A 22,672-nucleotide genomic window follows, 5' to 3' on the forward strand; every position below is an offset into this window, starting at 1 on the left:
ATTTGAGGCTGAATCCAGCAAATATGGAGGTGATGTGACTGGATAAAAGGGGGCTGACTGGGGAATGCCGTCTGGACATTGAGCAGCTGACAGCTGCTCTGACCGTCGGGAATTTGGGCTTGCTTCTGGATGCCTCCCTGACAGTCCTGAAGCCCAGGAAGCTCATACCTACTCAGGTGGTGTTTTTCTATCTCCTCCAGACAAAGCAATTGGTGCTCTATCCCTCCCAGGCCAGCCTAGTCACTGTGATCCATGTGATGGTCACCTATAGGCCAGGCTACTGCATTCGCTGAATGCAGGGCTACCCTTGGGTCTGCTCCTGGGGCTCCAGTTGGTCCTGAAGGGTCCTTACATGATCCTCGTGGTGAATGGATATTCAACCTGTCTCTCTGCCAGCTGCACTGGCTCCAGGTGGAGCACCAACTCAGATCCAAGGTTCTTGTACTAATGTACAAAGCCCTAAGTGGTCTGGGACCAAGGTACTTCTGGGACTGTATCTCCTGATGCGTTTCGCAAAGATTGTTCTGTTCAGAAAATACCCACGTACTGGTGATCCCTGGCCCAAAGGAAGTTTGGCTGGCCTCAACCAGGGCCACAGTTTTTTTGAACCTGACCCCAATCTTTTAGAACACTCTGTCAGAGGAGACCAGGCCCCTGTGGGAACGTATACAGTTCCACAGGGCTTGCAAGACAGAGTTGTTCTGCCAGGCATATGGTTGAGGCAGCTATCAAGACCTCTCCCTTCAATCTGATCCAACTCTCAATTCTTGATTTCAACTCTGTCTTAGTCCATTTGGACTCGTGGGTGTGGTTCTTTCTTGTTTGAATTACGATAGACTAGATATGTAATCACTGCTTGGATTTATTTAATATTTACTATTACGGTTAATACCTGTTTTGAAATGTTTTATGTATATGATGTGAGCCGCCCGAGCCCAGAAGGAGAGAGACGGCACATTAAATTCAATAAACAAACAGACAGTCTGGGACTGGGGTACTTAAAAGACCCCATGCAAAATCTTATTTTATTCACAATACTGCATTTTCCCACAAATGTGGAGTCAGGGCCATTTATAATATCCTTTGTCTGAAGAGGACAGGACAAAACAAATTGCTGCAGCTGAAACGACTCTAAAAGCCTAGCTCTCTGTTTAGTCCTAGGCTTTAATTATCTGAAGAAAGAGGAGCCTGTCTGTGGCTTTCCTCCAGTCAGGGCCTGATCAAGACCCAAGCCTTCAAACCACTGTATGTGCTCAGGTAGTGATATGGCTCAGTAGCTGGAATACTTTGTTATTGTTAAATAAGGCTGCCAGGTGAATGTAGAGATTGCGGGTGGAGGGGAAGGGAGGGTTTGGGAAAGGGAGGGTCTTCACCAGGGTGCAATGCTATAGAGTCTACCCTACTAAAAGAGAAAGGAGTGCATGATGGCTGGGAGTTTCTTAAAAGTGAGATCTTGAGGGCACAATTTCAAACAGTTCCAATGAAGAGAAAAACGGGAGGTGTCTCAGGAAACCAGGAAGGCTGTCTAAAGAACTTTCAACTGAACTAAGATTTAAAAAGGACATGTGCAAGAAATGGAAAAGGGGGGCAAATCACCAAAGAGGAATTCAAACAAATAACCAGGATGTGTAGGAAGAAAGTCAGAAAAGCTAAAGCTCACAATGAGCTGAGGCTTGCCAGAGAGGTTAAAAACAACAAAAAAGGCTTGTTTTGGTTATGTCCCTAGCAAAAGGAAGAAAAATGATAGGATAGAGTCACTGCATGGAGGAGATGGCAAAATACTAACAGGGGATGGAGAAAAGACAGAACTACTCAAAACCTTCTTTGCCTCAGTCTTTTCACAAAGAGGAAACTGTGCTCATCCAGGAGAAAATGAAACAGAAGATACAGTAGGAGAACTTCAGCACAAAATAAAGAGATAGCGCAGGAATACCTGGCTACTTTAAATGAATTCAAATCTCCAGGGCCTGATGAACTACATCCCAGGATATTAAAAAAACTGGTAGAAGTAATCTCAGAACCACTTGCTATAAACTTTGAGAACTCCTGGAGAACAGAAATCCTGGTGGACTGGAGTGGGGCTAATGTTAACCCCATCTTCAAAAAGGGGAAAAAGGAGGACCCTAATAATTACCATCCAGTCAGCCTGACAGCAATACCAGGAAAGATTCTGGAGCAGATCATTAGACAGATGGCATGCCACCACTTAGAAGGGAATACCGTAATCACAAAAAGTCAGTGTAGATTTCTGAAAAACAAGTCATGCCAGACTAATCTTATCTCTTTTTTGATAGAGTGAAAAGCTTGGCAGATGAAGGGAATGCTGTGGATGTAGCATACCTTGATTTTAGTAAAGCTCGCAAGTAAGCTAGTGAAATGCGGACTAGACAATGCTACTATTAGATGGATTTCTAATTGATTGATTGATCGAGCTCAAAGGGTACTCATTAATGGCTCATCTTTATCCTGGAAAGAAGTGATTAGTGGGGTGCCACTGGGTTCTGTCCTGGGCCCAGTGCTATTCAATATTTTTATCAATGACTTGGATGATGGAATACAGGGCATGCTAATGAAAGTTGCAGATGACACCAAATTAGGAGGGATAGCTAATACCCCAGAGGACAGGGTCAGAATTCAAAATGACCTGGACAGATTAGAGAGCTGGGCCAAAACAAACAAAATGAATTTCAACAGAGATAAAAGTAAGATTCTACACCTAGGCAGAAAAAATGAAATGCACAGATATAGCATGGGTGACACCTGGCTTTGCAACACTACATGCAAAAGGGATCTGGGAGTCTTAGTAGATCATAAACTAAATATCAGTCAGCAGTGTGATGCGGCGGCCAAGAAAGCCAATGCGATTTTGAGCTGTATCAATAGGAGTATAGTGTCAAGATCAAAAGATATAATTGTACCTCTCTATTCTGCATTGGTTAGACCTCATCTGGAATGTTGTGTGCAGTTCTGGGCACCGCAATTAAGAAGGATATTGACAAGCTGTAACGGGTCCAGAGGAGGGCAACCAAAATGGTAAAAGGTCTGGAGTCCATGCTCTACAAAGAGAGACTTAGGGAGCTGGGGATGTTCAGTCTGGAGAAGCGAAGGTTAAGGGGGGACATGACAGCTATGTTTAAATATTTGAAGGGATGCCATGTCGAAGAGGGAACAACCTTATGGGAGTGCTGGAATTCTGGAGTGGTCATTTACTGAATTTTTGTGGAGTTGGTCATGGGTCATGATATTATGGATAACTATATGACTGATGTAATGGTAGCAGTTACATAATTGGGACTGGGATTTCCAGGTGTGATGCGTCAGAAACAAGAATGAAGCATTTTCCCTTTCTGTGCCATCTTGCATCATACCTTAGGCTTGGATATGCTTATGGATTCCTCGACATATTGCAATGGGTGTCTCTGTTGGTGTTTAAAAAAAACTTGCACTACACAAATGCATCACAGGAAACAACCAAAAAACCAACTATGACACTCCTCTTCCCCTCTCTCTTCCTTTCAATGTCTCATCCACAATTCAAATTTACAGCATTGGAGAGCTGTCTTCCTGTTTGTGTTTCTCTCTGAAGTATATTTATTAATTGCTTTCCCACTGAAATTGCCTACATTGATATGCAATATAAAATAATGACAAAAACATGACCAACACAATTAAAGAACCAATTCATGAAGAAAACTGAATAGACTTAATATAATCACATCTGCTCAAAGCAGCAGCCAACATTCCTCAATATGCAAAGCAGAGTTTCTAGTGGAGAAAGATCTTCATCCACCAGTGACAAGAAATCCTGCCAAGTGTCCATAAACTGGGTGGTATCATTCTCATAAGACCCTACCTGACTAAAAGATGGCACACAAGCTGGATCCCCAAAACAAAAGCCACACCATTCCTTTTACTAAAATCATCCCAAAGGGCACCAACAGCATCAGAGGCGTACCGGGGTAAATGGTGCCTGGACACAAATTGTCTCCATGAGGCCCCTCAGGCTCCACCCCCCCCCCCACTGCCAGTGCCCTCGACCCCACCCATGTCACCATGGACATGGGCAAGGTCTAGGGTTATCTAGGGACTTCCTGCTGCCTCATGGTCTTTGAGCGCCCTGACCCCGCCCATGTCGGTGATGCATGGACGGGGTCAAAGCACGTGAAAACGACAAGGCAGCAGGACTTCCTGGTCACATGGGGGGCCAATTTTGCGCCCCCATGTGACCAGAAGAGTGGCGCCTCGGGACAAGGGTTACCCCTTGTCCCTAGGTAGATACGCCACTGAACAGCATGCAAGCTTTCAAGTTTCCCAGATCTATTCATCAGGCTGGATGGTTTTTTTAAAAAAGAAAAAACATGGGGCGGGGCAGGGCGGGGCGGATCAGGCCCAGATCTTAAGAGTTCTGCATCCTGTTCAGAATAACTAAAAATCAGATTTAAAATAATACCTGGTAGAACTCTTTGGGGAAGAAAAAGGGCACAACAGAAGCCACCAAATGCAAATATTAAAATCACTCCTTAATCTCCCCAGTGGGCAGGAAGGAAGGCACATTTGTAAGGAGGTATTCCATTGAATACGTATGAAAGATAATTGATATTTAGGGCTGGTTAGATAAACACTTATGTTCTGGACTGAGCTTGCACACTTACCAATACGGTTGAGCATAAGTAACATGGGTATAGTGTGTGATTGTGTGCTTTCAGTTCACTAAGAGGTAATCAATTGATTTTGCAGAAGCAGCTGTCCTCAGAGCCTCTTCACAGGCAGTTCCCTGAAGAAAGCGAAGCAGTGGCTCAACAGGAGTTTATCAGGAGCCAGAACTGCCATGCCAGGATCCCCAATCTAGTTCAACCGATGGCCATTTTTGGATTTGAGAACAGGTAGTGAGCACTGTGTATGTAATGCTATACAGAGGAAGGCAATGGCAAAACCATCGCTGGTCTTTTCTACACCACCAAAATAAGACGTCTAAAAAAAACCCCATCTCCTCATTTTTTTATCTGGACAGGACAAAAAAAGTGTCTGAGGAAAGAGCAACTTATTTCTCCTGCCCAATCAAAAAAAAATCTCACTTTTATGAGCTGAGTTGAAACATGTCCTTTTTGAGCTAAAAAGAAGCTCGAGCACAATGCGCACAGAAGAAATGTCCCAGAGAAAGGAGGTTTCAAGCCGCAGAAAATAGCCTGTGGGAGAAAACGAAAGCGAGAGCTTTTCTGACTGGACAGGAGAAATAAGTTGTCTCCTGAGCTCCACATAACAAGCACAAGATGACTTTAAACCAACTTGGCAAAAAAAATATCACTAGTTTAGCATTTTCACAAACACCCAGTTGAGCAGAAATAAAACGTCCTGCATTCATTGCGGGGAAACAGTTGGGCAGACTTCCTTTTTTTCCCATCCACAGGACATTTATTTCTGCTGTGAAGAAAGGGCCACTGTTAATCCCTTGCTTTGAAAATCCTATAAGGTTACCATAAGGCAACCGTGACTTGACAGCTCTTTACACACACATGCAGTCATAGGCGTAGCTGCCACAGGGACATCCGGGGACAAATGCACCAGGTGCCCCCGTGGGAGCCATGTGGGGGTGGAAAAATCACCCCCTACACTTCCAGGAAAGAGGAGTGGTGTGGCTGGGCCTTGGCACGCCATGCATGCGCTGCCTGAGTGTGCCAAGGCCCAGCCATGCCCTTCCACCTTCACAGAAGTAGCTGGGCCTCAGCGCCCCCCCGTTGCAGTTCCCCATGCAGCACCCCCCTTCACGAGCTGGGGCTCGCAAGGTCTCATGGGAAGTGTAGTTCCCACCAGGCTGCTTTTCCCACCAGGATGCAAAAAGCAGCTGGCTGAACTCAGGTAAGGGGGGGGGGGCCGCGGCGGCACCATTTTCTCTATGTCTCCTGCTTCCCTTCTCCTGGGTACCATGGGTATGGTTTATGGTCTGGTGCACCCCTGGAGGAACAGCTGCTTGCCAACTGATAGTCTTCCTGCCCCCTCTCCTTAGCACCCTCCTTTAAAATAGTGTGTCAAAGACAGTGGAGGTCTATGAGGTACAGAGAACGACTGCCAGCATCCAATATTTAAAAGTATTTATTAAAAAGAAAAGGTTTAGAACATAGGTGTCAAACTCAGGCCCTCCAGGTGTTCATGGACTACGATTCCCATCAGCCATGACAGCAGGGCCAATGGGCCATGCTAGCAGGGGCTGCTGGGAATTGTAGTCCATGAACATCTGAAGGGCCTGAGTTTGACACCTATGGTTTAGAATAATACTTTTAGCACCGCACTAGACTGAGCAAGGGATTCAAAACAAATGAGGGATAAACACAATTCCTCTGTCCCTTTCTCTATGCCATAGCATTATGCTGGCAGGGGATGAGGGGAGATGTAGTCCATAACATCTGGAGGGCCACGAGTATGACACCTGTTCTCTATGCATTGCCTATCAGTTGTTGAAATAGGCTATGCTCTTAAACTTTGGAAATTTCAGCTGCCTTAGATTCTTTATTACTTGGAAGAAGTCCTTCAGCTCCTTGTGCAAGCGCATGGTCAAAATAGCTGCTCCTTCCAAACTTCAGCAAGAGCTCTGCCACCTTCCTTGGCCTTAGCCAGAACAGAGCCTTCCTCCTTGCTCTCAAGAGTATTATAAGTTCCCAGTTCTCACCTACCCCTTGATCTGATCAGTCTGGGTCAAGGATTTTTTTCCTGGTGGCTCCAGGTACCCTCTTCCTGAGGCTCTTCTATCCCATTGAGATCTCCTGATTTGTGATAACTTGCTTGGAGAGAGGGGGGAATTTAACCCATCCCATTGTCTCTTGCTACCTGTATCAGCATTTCTAAAAGGTTGCTGCAAGCCTCCCGCCCACAGGGAAAAAAAGTTTAAATATTCCCTTCAAACTTCAAAGGGGGAGAGCCGTTTCTTCACAAGTACTACCATAAAATGGTTGCCAGGGGGAAGACAGCCAGCCACATAATAGTGACAATGGGGGCTGTGACCAGTCACAAAATGTCAGGAAGAGCATTCTACTGTGAGGGTGACAGCTGTTTATAAATGAATCACTGGAAACTCCATGGCAAAACCAGCAAATGTTTGGCAATGCCCAAAATTCCAGGTTTTCCCTGGGAGGGATGTGATCCCCCTGTGTCCTCAACCCACCTGGTTGCCCTGATAAGCCTGGCAATCATACTGGCGGGTGGGAAGAACCTGGGGAAGATCACCTCACCCGGGGCCAGAACTCCTTGCCTTTGGAGGCCTCCTGAGCCCCTGCCTTTTCTCAGAGGGTAACAGAAAGTGCCACAGCCAATCCAACCTCAGTCCTCCCTTTAAAAGGTAGGCTGCAGGTGAGTGAAGGATGAAGAGCCAGAAGCCTCTCCAGGAGCACAGGGGAACAAGGCCAAAGAAAATGGGTTTGGGATAAGACTAAATGTACCTCATCTCCAACCAAGTGATGTGACCCCAGACTTGCCTTGAGGGCGTGATGACCTGGGTACTGTACCCAGAAGAGGCCCACCCTGACAATGACACTTCACACCCAATCTCCAGACAACAACTGCAGTAATTTTAGGTGGATAACAAATAGGCTACAAAACAGAACTCTACAGAGCTTCTTAATGCAAGTGTCAAAGGGCTGCCGTTCAGCATCTGCTAACATATTGGTATCCCGCTGCTCCTCCAAGATTTTCAGTCTGATACGCAAAGTTCTCCCTTTTCCTTTTCATTCTCCAAACAACCTTGTGAGGTTGGTTAGACTGAAAGAGATGACTGACTCAACAGTTATCCAGAAACGTTCGTAGCAGGCTGTAGATTTTCTAGTTCAAGCATCTACCGGTAATCATCACACGTCAGTGGCTCACAGCATAACTTTCTGCTGCCGGTCAGCCAGAAAAAATCAAAACCACTGAAGTGTGGTACCTCTGACGGCCATCTTGATGAACAAGTTCAGAAGTATATCATAGTCAATTGTGGTAGAAGTTGCCATGGGGTCCATGAGAATCAACAAGGTTACCCAACCTCTTTGCTCTCTTCTGATTTCCATCAGGTTGACAGAGGCAGTTTCAGTTCCCACACCAGACTGAAAGCAAAATTAAAATGCACCTAGAAACGTCATCGTATCCAGGAAATCCTGGTATTTCACAGACACCTCTTGCTTGAGAATCTTACGCCTTCCTTCCCAAGAGCACTTGCCACTCAACTATAGCTAATCAGATCAGTTGAGTCCAAAGACAGGAGCATTCAGTTTTTTCACTCATTTGATTAAACTCCAGTTTGGATTTTTTTAAAAAAACAAGTTGAAAAAAATGTGCGTGCCTGTTTAATTAATGACTTAACTGCAAAGCACAGGCACAAATGTTGAGAGTTCACCCACAAAATATGCCATCACACTTCAGCAATATCATCCTTTACTCGCCACACTTGTTGCTGCTGGATGCTGAAAGGGGTCTGCGCTTGCTGTACTCGGTGAGAAATTAATCAGAATCCATCTGTTTCCTCCGTATACTGGACAATTTCATTACAACTAAACCAAAGATTAGAGGATTCTCATTTCTGCTCTTTCCCCCATCTATGCCGTTTTGGTGCTCTCTGTCCCGGGTGATTAAAGCCTCTTGGTTTAGAGTCAGATTATTTCTAATCTTGCTTTCTTAAGGGTAAAGCATAATGAGAACGGCCAGGGATCAAAAGCTGTTCTCAATTACCTCGTGTACAAAAATACTGGAACTCCGTTTACAGGAACGGAAAAGATTCTCGATGAAGTTCAGACCCTTCATTTCAAATATGCCATTTTGCAAAACAGCTTTTTGAAATTAGATGGGATATCAGTGGATACTCCAAATACCATATTGCAATTGCAAAAACCGACTCTTCCCCCCCCCCACTAACTGTTCATTGATTCTAAGTGCATCAAATACTATTATGTAAGACAGCCATCATATGACAAACCAATTGTCACCTGTTGTCAATCCCCTCCCACACTTTCTCAGATCCCTGTCTTGCTATGAGTCTTGTATTTAATCTCAATCTTATACATTGGTTCAGGGCTTAATCAGATTTCCTAGGAACCATTCCAAAACTATCTGTAACAATATAATAGTACATCTTGGCTGAATCAACACTATACCAATGTAAATAGTTATCCCAAACTATAGTTCAGAGGTGGGATCCAGCAGGTTCTCACAGGTTCCCGAGAGTAGGTTACTAATTATTTGAGTATCCCGAGAGGGGGTTACTAATTGGTGATTTTGCAGCGTGATTTTTGCCTTAGTTACGCCCCTCCTCTCAGCAGTAGCGCGCAGAACTTGAAGCAGTCTAGCAGGAGGTGCACTGGCGTGTGTGGCAGCCTGCGCCTGCATGCATTCGTTTCCCGCCCAAGGACTGGCGCAGCAGCTGCGTCCTTGCCACAGCCCCACCCAGGAATGCCCCACCCCGGAATGCCCTGCCCCGCCCCCAGAATGCCCAGCCCCATTGGCGCTACACCACAGTTTGAATCCCACCACCATGGGAACCTGTTACTAACATTTTTGGATCCCGCCATTGCTATAGTTCAATGATTCCATTGATTAAGCTGAGAGAGAGGAACAGTTTATCGTTCATTTATGAAACCAGTTCACTGTTGGGCTTTCTGACCATGGGGTGCCTAAAAGCAGGGATGCAGTCAAACGTTATATGCTTACTGGTTTGATTTGAGAAGCCCCACTGCAGTTTTTCTTCTCCTTTGTTTTTGTCCTATCTTCCACTTCCCCTTTTTTCCCACAAAGTGTACACATTTTTAAGACTGTATCAATAACTCAGCTCTGTACATTGTGCATACATAATACATATAAATGACTACCCACCGGCACTCTGGTCCATGGTGGGACCAGAAGTGCATTGGGGAAAGAAATCTTGTCCCAGCATGCTTCCTGTTTACCCTATACATCGCATAAGAACCACAGAAAAGAAATTGGTACCAGCAACAAAAAAGTGGACTGTAACCGTTCACAGCCATAACCTACAGAAACAAAAGAAATGGGGAAAGGGGGCAGAGATGTCCCTCCTTGTTTAAAGCCTGAGAGAAGAGAAGAACCCCACTTGACTTAATTACCATTTCAGCCTTCCAGACCGTTGAGTGTATTGTTCCAAGTATCCTCAGCAGCACTTCATTTTCTGTGTCAATCGAGGAGGTGTTCTCTTTCCCCCAGTACCGCATCTGCCGTGTAGTGCCAATCCCTTCTTCAAGGCACTCAGATTGATTTAATGGGCAATTGTTCCTGAGCAAGAAGGTTTTTCTGCAAGTTTATTCAGGCAGAATGATCCGCATAAGCCTCAACAGTGTACAGAAATATGTACAAGGGATCCTTTAATGTAATGTGATTCATACCTGTCTAAATTAAAGACACATGGTCAGAGCATACAGGTGTCTTTCTTCCAGTCATGCCTTGGTTGTGAGGAGCTCAGCATCCAAACCTATTGATAGTTCTTGGTCGGGCAAGTTACAGCGGCATCCACACACTGCTGGGATATTGTTCCATCATTACACAATAGCTGTCAATGTCCTCTGCTGGATTGTCTTACCCACATAGGAAAATCTGGTTTTGAATAATTGCTGTGGTGAAATGGTAGCACAATAATCGAAGTTTGTAGCCTTGTGAGACCCTGGTGAGTGCTAACTCTTAACATATCAATGGTCTGACTCCTTATGAGCCCGTTTCATGTGTGTGGGTGAGTTTGTATAAACAGGACTGGGTGATGCTGTTCCATTAGATTCGATGGTTGTGCGAGTGGAAGGTGTTGTCCACTTCCCACAGCAACTCCCCAAAGGGCATTCTCAGGGCCTAGGAGACCCCATGTGCAGAAACTTCAGTTAAGAGCAGAGGTGGGATCCAACCAGTTCTCACCACTTCTCTAGAAGTGGTTACTAATTTTCTCTGAGTGCCGAGAAGGGGTTACTAAAGCAACCTCCCTGCCCAATAGGGACTGGAGGTGCGTTTGTGCGGCGGCGCCACTGTTTGAATCCCACCACCATCAGAACCTGTTATTAAAATTTTTGGATCCCACCACTGGTTAAGAGGGTTAAGTTGTCCCCATTTTGCTATCATGCAACAGAAAACTTGCTCGGCTGCAGTTCCTCTGCCAGTGGAAGAGTGAGAGGCAAGCAATTTCAGTCTAGTGCAGCCTTAGAATAGAATAGAATAGAATAGAATAGAATAGAATCTTTATTGGCCAAGTGTGATTGGACACACAAGGAATTTGTCTCCGGTGCATATGCTCTCAGTGTACATAAAAGAAAATACATTTGTCAAGAATCATAAGGTACAGCACTTAATGATTGTCATATAGGTCTAGTAAGCAATCAGGAAACAATCAATAGTAATAAAAACATAAAATGTAAAATCATAAAATAAAATGAAATGTCAGCACAGGCTATAGTCATACAGTCATAATTGGGAGGAGATGGGTAATAGGAATGATGAAAAAAGTAGTGCAGTAATTATATAATAAATATATAATAAATAGTTTGACATTATCGAGGGAATTATTTGTTTAACAGAGTGATGGCATTCGGGAAAAAACTGTTCTTATGTCTAGTTGTCTTGGTGTGCAGTGCTCTGTAGCGACGTTTAGAGGGTAAGAGTTGAAACAGTTTATGTCCAGGATGCGAGGGGTCAGTAAATATTTTCACAGCCCTTTTTTTGACCCGCAGTATACAGGTCCTCAATGGAAGGCAGGTTAGCAGCAATTGTTTTTTCTGCAGTTCTGATTATTCTCTGAAGTCTGTGTCGATCTTGTTGGGTTGCAGAACCAAACCACACAGTTATAGAGGTGCAGATGACAGACTCAATGATTCCTCTGTAGAACTGTATCAGCAGCTCCTTGGGCAGTTTGAGCTTCCTGAGTTGGCACAGAAAGAACATTCTTTGTTGTGCTTTTAATGACATTTTTGATATTAGGTGTCCATTTTAGGTCATGAGATATGATGGAGCCTAGAAATTTAAAGGTCTCTACTGTTGATACTGTGTTGTCTAGTATTGTGAGAGGAGGTAGGATGGGAGGGTTTCTCCTGAAATCTACCACCATTTCTACGGTTTTAAGTGTGTTCAGTTCTAGATTGTTCCAGTGGCACCACGAGGCTAGTTGTTCAACCTCCCGCCTGTATGCGGTTTCATCGTTGTCTCGAATGAGACCAATCACTGTTGTATCATCTGCAAATTTCAGTATTTTAACAGATGGATCATTTGAGATGCAGTCATTGGTATACAGAGAGAAGCAGAAGTGGTGAAAGTACACAGCCTTGGGGCCCCTGTGCTCATTTTACAGGTGTCTGATGTAATTTTTCCTAGCTTCACCTGCTGTTTCCTATCTGTTAGGAAGCTTGTGATCCACTTACAAATATGCTCAGGTACTGCTAGCTGATTTAGTTTGGTTAGAAGAATGTCCGGTCTGATAGTGTTGAATGCTGAACTAAAGTCAACAAAGAGGACCCTTGCATAGGTCTTTGGCGATTCAAGATGCTGTAGGATATAGTGCAAAGCCATATTAACAGCATCATCTGTCGATCTATTTGCTCGGTATGCAAATTGCAAGGGGTCCAACAGTGGATCCGTGATGGTTTTCAAATGGTACATCACTAGCCTTTCAAAAGTTTTCATAACTACAGATGTTAGAGCAACTGGTCTGTAGTCGCTAAGTTCCTTGATGGAAGGCTTCTTCGGCACTGGGACGATAGTGGAGCGTTTGAAGCAGGAAGGAACATAGCACATCTCTAGTGATTTGTTAAAGATTTGGGTGAAGATGGGGGCCAATTGGACAGCACAGACTTTTAGGCAAGAACACTAGCGTAACGTCCATTGGGCAGGATGGGCGGCTGCCCAGGGCATGAGACCGTTTAGTCACGTGGGGGGCATGTGAGGGATGTAGTCACGTGCAGAGGTGGGATGCAGCCGGCTCCCGAGAGGTGGTTACTCATTTTTTTTTAGTGCCGAGAAGGGGTTGCTAAGGGCTAGCCTGGCCCCTCCCCCTTCCCCCCTCACCGGCCGCTGCATCCCTGCCCTGCCAGGCAAACAGACTTGCAGCCAGCAGCACCTTCAGAGTTCAGGCTGTGAAGGAAGTTGAAGGTAAACAAAAGGAGGAGGTGGGGCGGCCAGCCAGCAGTCGACTCTCAGCAGTCGACTTTCAGCTCTCTCCGCCCCCTCCCTTCGCACACACAGAGACTTTCTGGAGCCAGGAGGCGAGGCCAGCTGCAGGCAACACGTGGGTCAAAAAACGCAGCAGAGGAGAGAGACTCCGTCTGGGAGTCTGGAGAGAAGCGATTAAAAAAAAGGGAAGAGACAAGGTAACTAGCTTCCAAGACTCAGTGGGTCAGAGAGCAGCCGGTGGGACCTTTCCTCTCAGCTAAAGTTTGCTCCTCTTCCCTCTGGGATGCAAAGCAAATCCCCCCCCCCCTTTCTCTTTCCCTCTCTTCTGTCACTGCAAAACGGGCTTTGCATTTGCTATGGGGATGAAAAGGAGGAGGAGCAGCAGGTTCTGAACTTTCAGTGGTTGGCAAACACCAGGGCAGGCATTCCCTCCCAGTGACACTGCAATACTATCTTCTGTAAGTTTCTGAAATACTAGCTCCTGCAAAAGTTTCCCTGAAAATACTAGCTCCACCCTTCCAAGTTTCCTCTCTTTGGAAAAAGATCCTCCCTCCTTCCTGCTGCTTTGTTTATCTGAGGATAGACTCTGTCTTTTGAGTCACCAGAAAGGATTAATGACATCATCACCCTCTGGATTTTTGGTGGTGTGGATCCATCATCCTTGGGATTCTGGGTTCCATTCAATTCCCACTGGCTCTACAACCCTGTGGCTTCTACACACATCATCATTGAATTGCTTTTACTTTGTACCTTCAAAACAAATTTTTACAAAATACTACCATTTTATTTTTCTACACTGTAAGACCCCTTTGAGTTCTGCAAAATGGAAAGGAGGTTAAGAAAACATTTTAAAATAAATAAAAGTAAAATTAATAAAAGAGCTTTGCCTTGACATCTCTAAAACCTTGCTATGTTGCTATTCATTTTCCATTGGTCTATGGATTACAGGAAGGAGAGGCCTACAACCTCTGATTTGGGTGGGGATTTGCTGCCAGACGCCTTGCCACTGGCGAGGGGTGGGTGGGGATGCCGGCAGCTTTGCTTTCGTCCAGAGCCCTTGCTGCCCTTAGGTGGGTGCAGAGCTGCCAGGTATGAGTTCCTGGGCAGGCTTTTGGAGTCCAGCATCTTTTGACTGGATGGTGTTTTGGGGAGCTCCTGGAGGATGGGTGGGAGGGGGGGCTGGAAGCGATTTCTCCTGCTTCCCTGGAGACTCTAGAGCCTCTTTCAGTGGCTCTTTCCTGTTGCTATGAGGGAAAATAACAGTTCATTTGAGGGGGACTTTTGTACCTGGATTTTCCTGTTAATGGGTAATGGGCTCATTCACTCTTTAATTGTTGTCCCTTGCAGTGGGTATTCACAAGGTGATGGCCTCACCCTAAACATTCCCCCTACTTCTGGTTGTGGTGGGGCTTTTCCAAGGACTGTGTGGCCTTTGGTCTGGTAGGATCTTGTTCCTAACGTTTCACCAGCATCTGTGGCTGGTGCATCTTCAGAGGTGTGTGCATCCCAGGAGAAACTGGTTGTTGTGGAGTTTTCTGGGCTGTGTGGCCGCGGTGGTCACTGGTAGATCTTGTTCCTAATGTTCTCCGCACTTGCATCTGTGGCTGGTGCATCTTCAGAGGGAGTGTATCCAAGCAGAGAAACTTGGTTTGTGGTAGGTTTTCCCAGGCTGTCCGTGGCCGTGGTCTGGTAAGATCTTAGTGAATGAGCCTATAATTGTTATAGTGAATGAGCCTAATGACTTTGTCATTAATATCCTTTTGATGTATCTGTGCCTGAGCCTGTGTGGCCGAATGGTGCGGTGCTTTTCCATGTTTGTCACTGCTTCACATCGCATTACACCATTGCTTTTGTTTTGTTGGTATTATTGAACAATTGTGAAAGCAGCTTCCTGGTTTCTCTCCTTACTTAAGAACACATGAAAGAACTAGCCTGCTGGATCAGACCAGAGTCCATCTTAGTCCAAAGCACTCTGCTACTCGCGAGTGGCCCCACCAGGTGCCTTTCGGGAGCTCTCATGCAGGAGGTGAAAGCAATGGCTCTCATGGGCTGCTTGCTCCTGAGCACCTGGTCTGCTAAGGTACCATTTGCAATCTGAGATCAAGGGAGGATCAAGATTGGTAGCCATAAATCGACTTCTCCTCCATAAATCTGTCCAACCCCTTTTTAAAGCTATCCAGGTTAGTGGCCATCACCACCTCCTGTGGCAGCATATTCCAAACACCAATCACACGCTGCATAGAAGAAGTGTTTCGCTTTTATTAGTTCTAATTCTTCCCCCAGCATTTTCTAATGTATGCCCCCCTGGTTCTAGTGTGTGATTGTGAGAAAAGAGAGAAAAATTTCTCTCTGTCCCAACATTTTCTACCCCATGCATAATTTTGTAGACTTCGATCATATCCCCCCTCGAGACGCTTCCTCTCCAAATCTAAAGAGTCTCCTGCAAAACGCTGCAACCTTTCCTCTATAAGGAAGGTGCTGCAGTCCCCTCAATCATCCTCAAGTGTGCCTTCTCTCTGCACTTTTTTCACCTGTCTCTCTTCATATCCTTTTTTGGCGAGATGTGTATGCGACCAGAACTGGGAACACAGTACCTCCAAGTGCGGCTCGCACCACGGCTTTATATATATGGGCATGACAACTCCTTGTAGTTTTATTATCAACTCCTTTTCCTAATGATCCCCAGCATAAGAGTTTGCCTTTTCAAAGCTGGCTATGCATTGAGTTGACATTCCCATGGAACTATCAACTAAGACGCAGCCAAATCCCTTTCCTTCTGGTCTGTGACTGATAGCATGACCCTTGTAGTATGTGGGAAGTTTGGATTTTTTGCCCCTATGTGCATCACTTTGCATTTTGCTACATTGAACTGCATTTGCCATTTCTTAGCCCACTCACCTAATTTATCAAGGTCCACTTGGAGCTCTTTTCAATCCTTTTTATTGGTTCTCCCTACCACCCTACATAATTTGGTATCATCCTGCAAACTTGGCCACCACTACTGGGCTTCCACCCCTACTTCCAGGTCATCATTTATGAATAGGTTAAAGAGCACTGGTCCCATAATGGATCCGCTTGGAGGACACCACTCCCTATATCTCTTCATTGTGAGAACTTCCCCATTTATACTCCACCCTTTGTTTCCTGTTCCTCAACCAGTTTTTAATCCATAGGAGGACTTCCTCCCTCTTTATTCCCTTGATTGCCTACAGTTTTCTCAACTAACAGTCTCTGGTGAGGAACTTTGTCAAAAGCCTTCTTGGAAATCCAAAGTAGACAATGTCCACTGGTTCCCCTTATCCACATGTTCTGTTTCACACCCTCAAAGAACTCCTAGTAAGTTTGTAAGACAGGACTTGTTTCTGCAAAAAAAGCCATGCTGACTCTTCCTCAGCAGGTCTTTGGCTTTTCTATACATGTTTAATAATTTTATCTGTAATGATAGGATTCTACTAATTTTTACTTCAGGAACAGATGTTCCAAACTGAGCTGGCCTGTACTTTCCTGGGGTCCCCCCTAAGTACCCTTTCTTAAAGATTGGTGTGACATTGGCCATCTTCCAGTCTTCAGGGATGGAGGCTGATTTCAGGGATAAGTTGCATTATTAAAGGAGTGAGAAGATCCAGCAATTTCATGCTTGAGCCTCTTTAAAGAACTCTTGGATGAATGCAATCTGGGCCAAAGGGGATTTGGTAGCATTTAGTTTATCAATGGCTGCCAGAACTTCTTCCTTGTCCTACCGAGTATCTTCGCTTAGTTCCCTCGGATTCACCTCCTAAGAAGCTTGGTTCAGGTGCAAGGAATTTTTTCCTTTACCTCTTCTTGGGTGAAGACAGATGCAAAAGAATTTGTTCAGCTTCTCTGCAATCTCCCTGTCATCTTTAGCACACCTTTTATTCCTTTGTCATCCTAACGGCCTACCGGCTTCCCCTCAGCTGGCTTTCCTCGCTTTTGATGTACTTGAAGAACTGTTTTGTTACTGGTCTTGATGTTCGCGAGCCATGCGTTCCTCATAATTCTTTTTTGTCTCCCTTACAGCTAACTTGCTTCTCTTTTTTGCCACCATTTGTGTTCTCCTCTCTGGTATTCTCCTTTCATCAGTTAAGTTGGACTTCCATTTTCTAAAAGACATCTTTTTTCCCCTAATAATTTCCTCAACCCTCCTCTTTGTTAACCATGGTGGCTTTCTTTTGGACTGGGCGCTGCCTTTCTAAACTCTTAAGCGGAACATACATTCCAGCCTGAGCTTTGAAGACTGTGTTTTTAAATAACCTCCAAGCATCTTGGACAGTTTTTTTGACTCTCATGATTTTCCTTTTCCTCCTTTCAGCTCTCCTCGCGCACTATCCCCTCATCTTTTGAGAGAAATTTCCCTTTCTGAAGGCAAATGTAACTACATTAGTAGTTGTCACTTGTTCACATGCAGAGATACTGAATCTGACAGCATTGTGGTTTCCATGCTGTTCCCTATCGTGGCTCAACAACACTGACTTCCCAAGCACTCAGGTCCTGGGTACCACATCGAATTAGATCTGGGATCACCTCTCTCCCTGGTTGGTTCCACAACCATCTGCTCCTAAGTCACAGTTGATCATTTAGCATATCAAGGAATGTTCTCTCCTTTTTTACTATGACCTGAGGATGGACATTTTTCCGTTTATATGGGGATAAAGTTAAACTTCATTACCGCCCATTACCACTACATTTTTGCTTTTATTGGCCTCTCTGATTTTCTTTTTTTTTTCTCCATCTCAGAATCCTCTTGTGCACCCTTTGGGTCGGGGGGGATCGAGCAAATATATTCCTAATGTTAAACTATGCTCTCACCCCTGATATTGATATCCACAGTGCTTCTGTAGAGAATCAGCTCCTGCATTGTCTATTTTTATGTGACACTATGCTCTCTTTGATGTAGAGGGCCACCCCACCCCCCAATAAACCCTGTCCTATCCTTCCTGTAGAGCCTGTAACCTGGGATAAGAGCATCCCACTGGTTCTCCTCATTCCACCATGTCTCTGTGATGCCCACTATATCAATGTCCTCCTTCAAACTCTGTACTCCAGCTCCCCATTTTAGGTCGAAGGCTTCTACTATTAGCATAGAGACACTTTGTATATTCTGTCTCTGTCCCTAACCTGGGATTTATGTGTTTTTTTCCCTCTAGCCTTTTGTAGACACTATCACTTATCACATTGCTATGCACCTTGCTTGTATGTGGTTGATTTAGAAAAAACCTCTCTTTCTGTCTGCATCCCTATTGATACTCTATTCCTGAACCGAAGTCACCTCTGCTCACCTGTCAAACTTTCCCCAGGGATCAGTTTAAAAGCTGTTCTGCCACCTTTTAATGTTGAGCCAGCAGCCTGGTTCCTCTTTTGTGGTTAAGATGAAGCCCGTCCCGCTTGTACAGGCCTGCCTTGTCCCAAAAGGTTCCCAGTTCCCTGACAAATCTGAAACCCTCTGCCTTATAACACCTTCTCATCCACACATTGAGACCCTGTATCTCCGCTTGCCCTAGCTCGCCTCTGGCGATGGAACAGGTAGCATTTCTGAGAATGCCACCTTAGGGTCCTGGATTTTAACCTGTTTCCTAGCAGCCTAAATTTAGCTTCCAGAACCTCCCCTGCTGCATTTCCCAATGTCATTGATGCCAATGTGGACCACAACTGCTGACTCCGCCCCAGCACTGTCTAACAGCCTATCTAGACGGCGTGACATCCATAACCTTAGCACCAACTGGCAGAAGTCACCATGCGTCATCATGCCTCTCACAAACCCAACTCTATATTCCTAATGATCAAATCACCCACTACAAGGAGCCCCCACCTCCCGAGGGTATCCTCAATGCAGAGGATATCTGACTACCAGCTAAGGAAGGGGTCGGCTAAAGGGAGCTTCTTCCACCACCTCAGACTGGCACCCTCTGTCTCACAGAACTTATTTCCAAAGACTAAGTTATTGTTGTTGTATTTTCTAAAGTTATTTTCTAAAGCACTTTTCACAGTAAAAAAAAATTTTTTTTAAGCATTTTGTTATTTCTGCTGTGTGGCATGGCCCATTGCTGTGCTCAGATTTGTGAGTTGGGGCATATTCTATAATGTGATGATTTAGAAATGACCTGGTGCAAAAAAAAAAAAATTTGGTAAATTGGTGGGGTGTGGCATGCCAGGTGCATAACTCAGGGCTACAGTTTGCTCCCTGCTACTCTCTGGGCAAGAAGGTGTTATCTTGTCTGGGCCTGGTGCTTTTCCAGGCTTCTGTCTGTGAAATAGATCTTGCACTTCCTTTTCTGAGATCACCAGGGGTTGTAAACCCAATGAAATGGGTTCAGTTATAGGAAGTTTGGCTATTGTTGGTGCATCTGAGATAGAGGTTGTGGAGAAAGGTGACTGTAGATTGTTTTCAAACCTACAGTAGAACACGTTCAGGTCGTCTGCCAATTGCTGATTTCCTTCAGCTTGGGAAGGTGGTTTACTGTAACCGGTGATATTTTGAGAGTTTTCCACATGTTTGCTGTTCCGTTTGGTGAAAACTGATTTTTTAGCTTTTCAGAGTAGTTTCTTTTTGCTGCTCTGATCTCCTTTGTTAATACATTTCTGGCCTGATTGTACAGCATTCTATCACCCTTTCTGTAGGCCTCTTCTTTGGAACGACGTAACTGCTTAAGTTTAGCTGTGAACCAAGGTTTGTTGTTACTATATATCCGCAAGTTCCTGGTTGGTATACAAAGATCTTCACAGAAGCTGACATATGATGTTACAGTATCTGTGAGTTCATCCAAATCTGCAGAGGTGTCTTTAAAAATATTCCAGTCTGTACAGTCAAGGCAAGCCTGCAGCTTTAACTTTGCCTCTTCAGTCCAAGTTCTCACTGATTTAGTTATTGGTTTTGTGGCTTTAAATCTTTGTTTGTAAGCAGGTACAAGGTGAATCATGCAATGATCAGAATGGCCTACAGCTGCTCGTGGTAAAGACCGATAAGCATCTTTCAGTGTTGTATAGCAGTGGTCTAAGATATTCTTGCCTCTGGTGGGACAGTTGACATGCTGAAAGTATTTTGGTAGGTCTTCCCTTAAGTTTGCTTTGTTTAAATCTCCCAAAATAATAACCAGTGAATCAGGGTATTTGGCTTCAGCCTCCATAATCTGATCGGTTAGAGTTCTTAATGCCTTTTTTTACAGATGCTTGTGGATGAATATAAACCAAAAAAAAACAGAACTGAATTTATCTCTCGAGGGGAATAAAAGGGTTTGTACTAATAAGTAAGGACTCCAAATTTTCATCACAGAATTTTTTGAATTATTGTTATGTCTTGACACCAGCTTTTGTTGATGTATATACATAATCCCTCCTCCTTTTTTCTTCCCTGATAATTCTGCAATCCTGTCTTGAACGAATATCTGAAACCCCGGTATGCACATGCTATTATCATCAATGCTCTCATTTAGCCAGGTTTCAGTAAAGCATAGGGCAGATGCGTTGTAAAAATCAGAATTGCATCTGTTTAAAAGAAGTATTTCATCTATCTTGTTGGCAAGTGAGCATAAATTGGTAAGAAAGATTGAAGGGAGCGGGGTTTTTTTAATTCCCTTATTTATTAGTCTATTTAAAATTCCCGCCCTTTTACCTCTTCGTCTCTGCCGCCTGTGCTTGTTTTTGCTGATCTGTTGTTGCCGGGAAATGGCTGCCTCCTGTGCTGAAATTTCCTCCATGGTTGTAAAGATCTGTTGTTGCCAGGAAATGGCTGCCTCCTGTGCTGAAATTTCCTCCGTGGTTGTAAAGACAGATAGGGGTAAAGTTGCAGAGAGCCACTCCTTAAGGAAACGTTCCCTAATTCTTAGCAGATGGTCTCTGGAGTATGAAATTCGTTGTAAATTGCAGGAAATAGTAGAAAATGTAGAAGCCATTTGAGAGCATTCCACCGAGGCAGCCCTCGTCGGCGCCATCTTGGGGGAGGAGGACCACCTCGACCACCTTATTGCAGCCACTCACTGCAGCCACTCATTTCATAAGTACACACCTTCTTTTATTTGCCTTTCAGATTGTTAAGGATTTTAACCTTTTGGCTCTAAACTAAAATATCCATCCAGTGGAGTGACAGACAGATTAGCTAGGTTTAGCAGGCAGGAGGAGAAAGACGGACTACTACAGCAACAGTCCCCAGCCTTTTCTAGGTTGTGGCCTATTATGAAATTCTGACATAGAGTGGTGTTGCAGCTACAAGATGACTGCGGCAACTTGACTGCCACAGAAGGTGGAGCCAGGCATAAAATGGCCGCTGCAGCTTACCTTCGGTTACACTGTACAGATCCTTGTGTTGTGGCGGCAGTAATAGCAACATGTTTAAAAATCTGCACAGCCGATCAAATATTTAATGACCAATCAGAAGGCTTGCAGGGCAAAAGCCGTATCTGGCTCTGCCCACTTTCTAAAAACTCTTGGGAGGCTCCAGAAAAGTTGTTTGTGGGCACTTTGATCCCCACACCAATTCTGTCCCCATATTCATGCAAATAACACCAGAGTTGGGATCCAACCAGTTCTCTCCACTTCTCTAGAAGTGGTTACTAATTTTTTTCTGAGTGCCGAGAAGGGGTTACTAAAGCAACCTCCCTGCCCAATAGGGACTGGAGGTGCGTGTGTGCGGCGGCGCCACTGTTTGAATCCCACCACCATCGGAACCTGTTATTAAAATTTTTGGATCCCACCACTGAATAACACTGTTCTATAAGTTACCAGCTGTACCATCAGCTGTTCATCATACCTGTTCATCCTCTAACGCTGGACCGTAGCTTTAGAGAATGGTGCCTGGGGCTCACCACAGGTGCCACATGCACACACATCCACAACCATACCCCCCCCGACCTTCACGAGGAGTTTGGGGGGGTAGGGTGAGCTGTCTAACCCCACTCTCAAACTCCACAGAAAGTTTGGGGCCATAGTTGTGAGGGCAGCACCCAGGAAGTGGCACCCAGAGCTCCAGGCCCCTTGCAGCCCCCTTGCTATGCCACTGCCCAACATAATATGCACCAGCATTTGTCAACATAAACATGTTTTCAGGCTAAATAGGACACGCAGGTCAGTCTCTACACAGAGGAACGAATGGACTCCAATTAGCTATCAAAAACAGCAAAGTTTAGAAACCAGTGGGAGAAAATTTCAATCAGCTGCTAACCTAAAAGGAATGATTCTTCAACAAAGGCATTTCAAAGGGAAAGTCCAGCAAGAAATTGCTGCATTGCAGTTTCTCAGCAACTTCAGTTATACTAATCAAGGTTTCAACAGGGACTATTCATTTCTCTGGTGTTAAATTAGCTTAACTAAAAACACTGTATTATCACTGCTTTCAGCAGTTGTGAATGTCCATAGTATCTTGTAGACTTTTGAGCCAAAACTGTCACAGGTGGCACCTCTTATATTTGATAGATGATTAACACCATTCTCTCTTTATCTCTTTCTGTCACTCTTTCTCCCTGTATCTACACATTGATATGCATATATTTCAAAAACTTGTCCCACGATGAAGTGCCACAAAATTCTTGACAACCCGGAAAACCCACCACAA

Source organism: Sphaerodactylus townsendi, linkage group LG03, assembly GCF_021028975.2.
Source record: "Sphaerodactylus townsendi isolate TG3544 linkage group LG03, MPM_Stown_v2.3, whole genome shotgun sequence".
NCBI classification, from domain to species: Eukaryota; Metazoa; Chordata; class Lepidosauria; order Squamata; family Sphaerodactylidae; genus Sphaerodactylus; species Sphaerodactylus townsendi.